At 42.7% G+C, this 7,678-nt stretch overlaps 1 protein-coding gene across 5 annotated transcripts in view; it reads left to right on the top strand.

Moving 5' to 3' along the window:
- LOC311039831 (protein PHTF2) overlaps positions 1-7,678 on the top strand; it is a 49,350-nt gene that overhangs the window by 322 nt on the left and 41,350 nt on the right. The window contains exon 1 of one of the 5 annotated variants that reach the window (XM_084049829.1): positions 4,558-4,689. The exons of the other annotated variants lie outside the window; for them this stretch is intronic. The gene's annotated coding sequence lies outside the window, so the exon portion shown is untranslated. Of the gene's footprint in view, positions 1-4,557; positions 4,690-7,678 lie in introns of those variants that run through there. 5 annotated transcript variants of the gene reach the window in all.

The following is a 7,678-nucleotide window of genomic DNA, read 5'->3' on the forward strand; positions in this document are numbered from 1 at the left end:
TAAAGTGTAGTTACTTATTTTGGGGTTGTTTCCTAATGTTGTTTTAACCGGCGGTTCTCAAAACATTTTCATGTTAAGGACCCCCAAATGAATAGGCCTATGTATTTGTCCACGGACCCCCGTCTAAAAGTGTTTTGTGACCCCTGTACCAGATTTGTGTTGTTCAAATGTTTAAAAAAAATCTAAATATTCCACATTTTATTGCAAGAGTTAAGAAGATAACCGATAGCATTATTGGTTTATAAAGTGCTCATGTGGCCTGCTGTAAGTTGCTTTTTTTGGGCTTGTTTTCATAGACCTGGTTGCTTATGTCTCTCACAAAATCTGGCAACACTGATCACAGCTCTTTGTGATTGCATGCTACCTACCGTTAGCTTAGCTCAGCTTCGTTCTGAAGCTGTAAGCAGGATTTAACCTTCTTTAATCATGCATGTCTCCACTGGACGGTAGTGATATAGATAACTACTACTGACCAGTAGCTAATGAAGTATGACAATGCAAAGTTCTATTTTTCTAAACTCTACTCTGTTTTATTCTATTCAGTTCCTGTTCTGTTTCGTTCTTCCATCTATTATCCAGTTATAGCTGTATAGGAGTCGGTACTGTTTATTGGTGATATAAAATGCAGTGTGGGATTATAAACCGCATAGTGTGGCAGATTGGTGCAGTATGACATGGTGTTTTATGCCTGTCTACCTTATTCAACATGGATCAGCAGCTACCAGCTAGGCTGACTCTGGGTCACATCCCCCCCACTCATTCACTCTCACCCACCCATTCACACACTCACTCACTCACTCACTCACTGAGAAATTCTCCACTGCAGTCATAATCTGACCTGATTGGTCAGTGGTTCTCAATCTTTTCGGGCCGCGACCCCCCGAAATAATCATATTTTAACTGGGGACCCCCACCCTGGCAAGCACTTGGAATGTAGGAGTTGAGGCATTACATTTACAGTAGTTTGACGCGGTTCCACAGATAACATAATAAAAATAGCCGATCTACAAGCTCTCAACGAACGCCTCGTTGTGAGCCCCCCCCCCCCAATGTGGGGGTCCCGACCCACAGGTTGAGAACCTCTGTGCTAGTTAACCTTACTTGTATGCCAGTCAGGTCGTTCACATTGGTTAACGACATGAGGTCACAAGGCAAACGTGGAGGCTGTTCTTTGCTTTCAGTGTACATCCGACACTGAAATATGGGTCATCAGAAGATTACAAAGCATGATGAAAAATCTGAGGGTTGTTTGTACGAGTCAACATAGATGTCCCCATCCTCTCTCTCTGTCTCTCACTCTCTCTGCTATATGTGGCACGTCTGTTATAGTCTTATGCAATCAATCATCAGAATCATACGGCCATATATGCCACACATACACTGCAAAGTAAACACTGGTAAATGTTAACCTTGGACTGGTGAGTGAGTTTACTGCACATGTGAGGTTCCTGTCCATTCAATTTACATTTTAAATAACAGTTTGGATGTTAGATAAGTTTATGGTACCACATTTTGTGTGTGTGTGTGTGTGTGTGTGTGTGTGTGTGTGTGTGTGTGTGTGTGTGTGTGTGTGTGTGTGTGTGTGTGTGTGTGTGTGTGTGTGTGTGTGTGTGTGTGTGTGTGTGTGTGTGTGTGTGTGAGAGCAGTGACCACTATGGTGTTGACAGATGAAGTGGAATCACTGTTGGTTACATTGTAGACAAACCAGTGTCTGATTACAGACAAGTCTTTTTGTTTCAATTTCTGTCCGTTTCTCTCTGTCCATTCTCTATATCTTGCTGGCATGATTGGCCTGTAGTTAACTGCAGTGGTTCAGAGTGACTGGTTCAGAGTGTGTTTCGGTCAGACACAGACCTATATTGTTGTCTGTTGTCTCTCTCTCGTGCTCGCTCTGTTCATCTAGCTCTTTGTTGTCTATTTTTGCGTTTCCTCTAGCTGACGAACATGGCCAAAATGAAGTACCTTTTTAGGATTTGTAGACCTTGAAAAGGTCATCCGCGCTTTTATTATCTAAACACGATTAGAAGCCATCCCCCGCCAACCAGCTGTTTCAAAAAGCAGATGAAAGGCTTTTAGCCAATTCAAAGAGAAGTGATCCTATTCATCGTGTCCTTGCCTCCCTGCAGGGAGGGATTGCCTGTGATTTTAGATTTAGATTTTACCGTTACACTAACTTACAGGCCCAGACTCCTTGTAGCATTTTAGATATGTTAGTCTTTTTATGAGCCCACGCACAGCCTCTGGTACTATACTAACATCAATGTGTGTGTGTAGACAGAAGGCCCTCTAAACCGGTCAATAAAGTGTGTGTGTGTGTGTGTGTGTGTGTGTGTGTGTTCATAATTTGGGTATGGCTCACCTCCATGTGATGAATCCGCAATGTGAGTGGGGCTACCCTCTCTTAACACGCATGCACGTCACATATTACACACACTTGCATGAAGCAGGAGTATTTCAGATATCCCACCATAGAAGGAGTGCTTGTGGTACTTCATTGGGTTTGTGCGTTGTCTGTTGTCTCTGCTTATCATTTTAGCCATTGCTTTTAGTGTGTGTTTTTAGTAAAGCCATTGCTTTTAGAGTGATTTACTAATATCACAAGGCTAGGTATAGTTCTCTCACTCTTTTCTCTCTCACACACACACATTTCTCTCTTTGAATCTCAAATGTAATTTTTACATAGAAGGAGTGGTTGCAGGACTTCGTTGGTATTTCTTAATCGTGTGTGTGTACGTGTGTGTGTGTGTGTGTGTGCTCAGCAGAATTTGTATGTTTAAATTTGCCTTAGGCATTCTTACTTTGTCTCTCTCGCTCATACACACATACAGTACACAGACACGTGCACCTTTCTTGCTTTGGATATCAAATGTAATTTGGTAGTTGCTCTCCCAGACAAAACACTCTTCAACATGTCTAACGTCTCTCTCTCTCTCTCTCTCTCTTGTCTGTCTGTCTGTCTGCGCTTTGTTTTCCAAATTTCTAGTTCCTAATTTGTCTGAGTACCAAATAGTCAGTAGTGGAGGGAGTGCTCTTCCAGCGGTGACACGTGTGTGTGTGTGTGTGTGTGTGTGTGTGTGTGTGTGTGTGCATGCGTCAGTGGTGCTTTACTAATAGGTCACTAAAACGTAACCAGTAACCACTTGCACCCAACACACCCGCTGTTTTTGGGGGAACATTCGTCAGAAATAGCCGATCTACAAGCTCACAACGCAGTGCAGTTGTAACTCAGATCTGTTTCACTAAAAAACTAAGTTTAAAGGAGAAGTTCACCCCAAAATTACATATTCTCTATTTTCTATCAATTACACACTCCATGAAGCGTTGAATTCATGAATCCAATCCAATAATTTGATGACCGGCGGAGTCAATTGATTCTCCTACTGAGCAGTCACCCGGTCATCCAATTCAATGCTTCATGGGGTGTGTAATTGATAAAAAATAAATAAGGCATTTCTTGGGTGAATTGCTCCTTTAAGTGGTTAAAAATAGAGACGGAGAGAGATGAGAAAAGACAATGAAGAGATTAGAGTGAAAGATGAGAGCAGCCATTCTGCTCTGCTGGTCCACAGCAGGAAAGCTGTGTGTGTGTGTGTGTGTGTGTGTGTGTGTGTGTGTGTGTGTGTGTGTGTGTGTGTGTGTGTGTGTGTGTGTGTGTGTGTGTGTGTGTGTGTGTGTGTGTGTGTGTGTGTGTGTGTGTGTGTGTGTCTGTGTCTGTGTCTGTGTCTGACTGACTGACTGACTGACTGACTGACTGACTGACTGACTGACTGTCTGGTGAAGAGACATTTCTTTGGAGCTCAAGTCTGCAGCCATGCATGCACAGTCAGCAGCACTGTGTGTGTTGTGTACTTGTTACTATACTTGTGAGGGCCGAATGTCCGCACAATTAGCATAGAATTTGAGAAATAGACATTGCGTGCTGGTGTTGCGCTTCGGAAATAGCAGATCTACTAGCTTGAGTAAGTCAGACTTTAGGGTTAGGATAAAAAAAAAATGAAAAAATAGTTATAAACACTAAAATAACCTTTATAAAATGCTGATGTCCTCACAAGTATAATACAAAACCTGTGTATGTCTGTCTGTTTTCAGTTTGTCTGTGGTCACTGGTTTCCTCTCCCTTTCTCAGACACACACACACACACACACACACACACACACACACACACACACACACACACACCACTTCTCCATTCTAAAGTATATGTGACCAGCTTGCTGTTCTATTTGAGGACATTGTGGTCTCCGGTACAGCGTTCAGACGGCAGCCAATCAGATTGGCCTGGTTCACTTAAAGGGGCATTTCCCTCTTGCTGATCTAGGATCAGGTCAGAGAGACTTCTCTCCTACACTTTTTCATAAGGTTTGTCTCCCCTGCTCCCTCTCGGCTGTCCTACTGTCTGTCTCTGTGGACAGACCACACTCTTAAGAAGTATAGTATGTAACCTTGCCCTGTATTTATTTACATAAGAAAACAATATAATGATAATTTTATATACTTTTTATTCTTTTAAATATTAGTTTTTTGGGGCTTTTCTGCCTTTTATTGATAGTTTTTAAGTGAAGATGGACAGGAGAGAGAACTGGGTAGAGACACACAACAAAGGTCGTTCGGGACTCGAACCCGCGACGCATTGTCAGGCTACTTTAGAGTAGAGCCTACCTGCACCGCTAGGCCAGCGATCCGGGCCGGTAAATACCACCACACTACTCCTCTGACTGATGACTGCTGGTATAGAAAAAATGGATTGGTAAAAATGTCTTAGTGTTTTGTTATGTAGACACAGGGAAGACAATGTTTTATCTGCAGTAGATGTTAGGTGTGCTGTGAGATGATCATGAATGCATTTGAAGTCGTTTTCTGTTTTCAGAGGAATGGTTCTTTAAGGGTTAATTGACATGGTCTGTTGGTGCAACGAGACCTGTGTGTGTTGGGGGGGGGGGGGCATGGGTAATACTCATGGAGGGTCTCTGGGTGTTACATGATCTGTTAGGGAATCACCCTGGTTGTGGTGGAAAACACACACACACACACACACACACACACACACACACACACACACACACACACACACACACACACACACACACACACACACACACTCTTACGACACACACACACACACACATGCGCTCTTGCCCTAGCTCAAGGATGTAATCAGGCCCCTCATGAAATATACAGAGAACCCCGTGATGGGCTGAAAAGAGAGAGAGAGAGAGAGAGAACACGCGGAAGAAAGACAGATATAGACAGTGATAAGAAACGGTAGAGTGAAAGAAAGTGGGGCAGTGAAAGATGGATAGGGAATGAGTTGGCGTTGCCTAGTAAAACTGTCTGTCACAGTGGTTCCTCAACCGTTTCTGGATCAGGGCCCACTTGAAAATCCTGAAAGTGTTCGCCCATCTGACGACTTAACAAGTGTTCATGCTAATTTCCGGAGCATGTTTATTTCAAATCGAAAGCAAAAGAGAGATGCATGCCTGCCTACTCAAAGCAAAAGAGTGTGATGCATGCCTAGTCAAGAAGGGCCTGGTGTGGTGTGTCCATTCTGAATAGAAGGCTGTTGGCTACAATGTGTCATTATACCATAATAGTCTTTCTTCCTGTGCCCTACTCAAAGCGAAAGAGTGATGCGACACGCGTGTTTGGATGCGTGTGAATCAACTGTCAACCATTAAGATCTGAGGCCGATTCTACAAATGTCATTTGTAGAAGTTTTCTGAAAAACGTATGTTTCTATGCCAGTGGTTCTCAAACCTTTTCATGTCAAGAATCCCCGAAATTATATATTTGACCGCAGACCCCCATCTCAAAATATTTTGTTCCAGGGACCCCCAGAAGCAAAGATTTGAGTTAGAAATGTTCGCTTTAAAATATATGTATACAAATATTTGGACAGATTTTCATGATTTTTCAAAAATAGCAGATCTACAAGCTCATGTATACAAAACGGCATATTTATAGTTATCGTGATTGTTCATGCTTGGTGCATGGCCCCGTAGGAGAAAATGATGCATTAGTGAAGTAGGTGGATGCAGGGAATAAGTGCACCTTAAGCTTAGCTGGTCATGGCTACATTTGGAAGTTGAAACTATAGGCAAAGGAACAATAGAATAGCATACATTTCCTCTATGGGTTGTTTGCAATATGATAACACAAAAAAAGGTCATGCAGAGAGTGTTCTCTGCCACAAAGAAAAAAACTACGCTAACAAGCTTTTCTTTGCTTTTCTGGCACATTGCAAAACCGACATGCACAGTAAGCTAAGCTTGCACTCGTACCAAAAGTGACTACATTCAAGCGACAAAGCGACCGGCAGTCATTAATTTCCAATGGGTACTGGCTACACTGATCGACTTGGAGTGACGAGACACAAACGTTGATTTTGTTTATTGATACAGTAGATGTAGGTGAATTTGTAACAGAACATACAGCCTACCTAGGAGTCAACTCAACATATATAGGCTACTTTGTACTTTGACAGCAGCGACTAGTCAAATAACATGCTCATACTGCATGCTTAATTTGAATTGAATCAATATTGAGCAACTGCATGGTCTACTTCTACTAACCCTGTGTGTGTGTGTGTGTGTGTGTGTGTGTGTGTGTGTGTGTGTGTGTGTGTGTGTGTGTGTGTGTGTGTGTGTGTGTGTGTGTGTGTGTGTGTGTGTGTGTGTGTGTGTGTGTGTGTGTGTGTGTGTGTGTGTGTGTGTGTGTGTGTGTGTGTGTGTGTGTGTGTGTGTGTGTGTGTGTGTGTGCGCGGTTGTTGATGGTATGCTAATGTTTTATTAAACTGGTTTTGACAAACCAGTCATACCAGTTCACAGTTGGACATAGGCCAGGGTGCTCGTAACTATTTTGGAATCTCTTCTTTCCAGTATCAGATTTTCTGATTTTTTATTTATTTCTATTGCCAGAAATGCATACACATGAAATTATTAGTACATATCTGTCAAAACGATAAAACACCATTAACACATTATTCCCATTGTGCTCCTTTAGTGTAAATCAATCAGTCATTCAAAGTCAAACATGACTGGGTGCTTGTAACCATTTCGGAATATCTTCTCCCCAATATGAGATGTGCTCCCTCCCTGTATGTGTAAAGGCAGAACCAGATATCCCATCGTCAGCGTTTCATGACGATGCTGATTGGAAGGCTTTACAATAGTGCCACTTCTTATTCGGCACCTTTGGAACTGTGTGTTAATAACAGTGATTTTGTCTGTGTTATCTGTCGAGCCCATATGCACCATGGAGAACACACACACACACACACACACACACACACACACACACACACACACACACACACACACACACACACACACACACACACACACACACACACACACACACGCACATATAATGTGTGTGTGTGCGCTTTTGGTTGGTAAATTACGTATATGTTGCAACTTTCCCAGCCATGTCCTCATTTGTTTTCCAACATGAATTATAGTCTGGCACTGTACTCCTAATCCTGGGTTAGTCGTGTTTGTATGCGCGTGCATGCATTGCGTGTTGTCTCTGGGTAAAACTGTTTTTAGGAACAGACCTGTGTGTGTGTGTGTGTGTGTGTGTGTGTGTGTGTGTGTGTGTGTGTGTGTGTGTGTGTGTGTGTGTGTGTGTGTGTGTGTGTGTGTGTGTGTGTGTGTGTGTGTGTGTGTGTGTGTGTGTGTG

This window comes from Gymnoscopelus microlampas (assembly GCF_963454915.1).
Source record: "Gymnoscopelus microlampas genome assembly, chromosome: 23".
Classification (NCBI taxonomy): domain Eukaryota; kingdom Metazoa; phylum Chordata; class Actinopteri; order Myctophiformes; family Myctophidae; genus Gymnoscopelus; species Gymnoscopelus microlampas.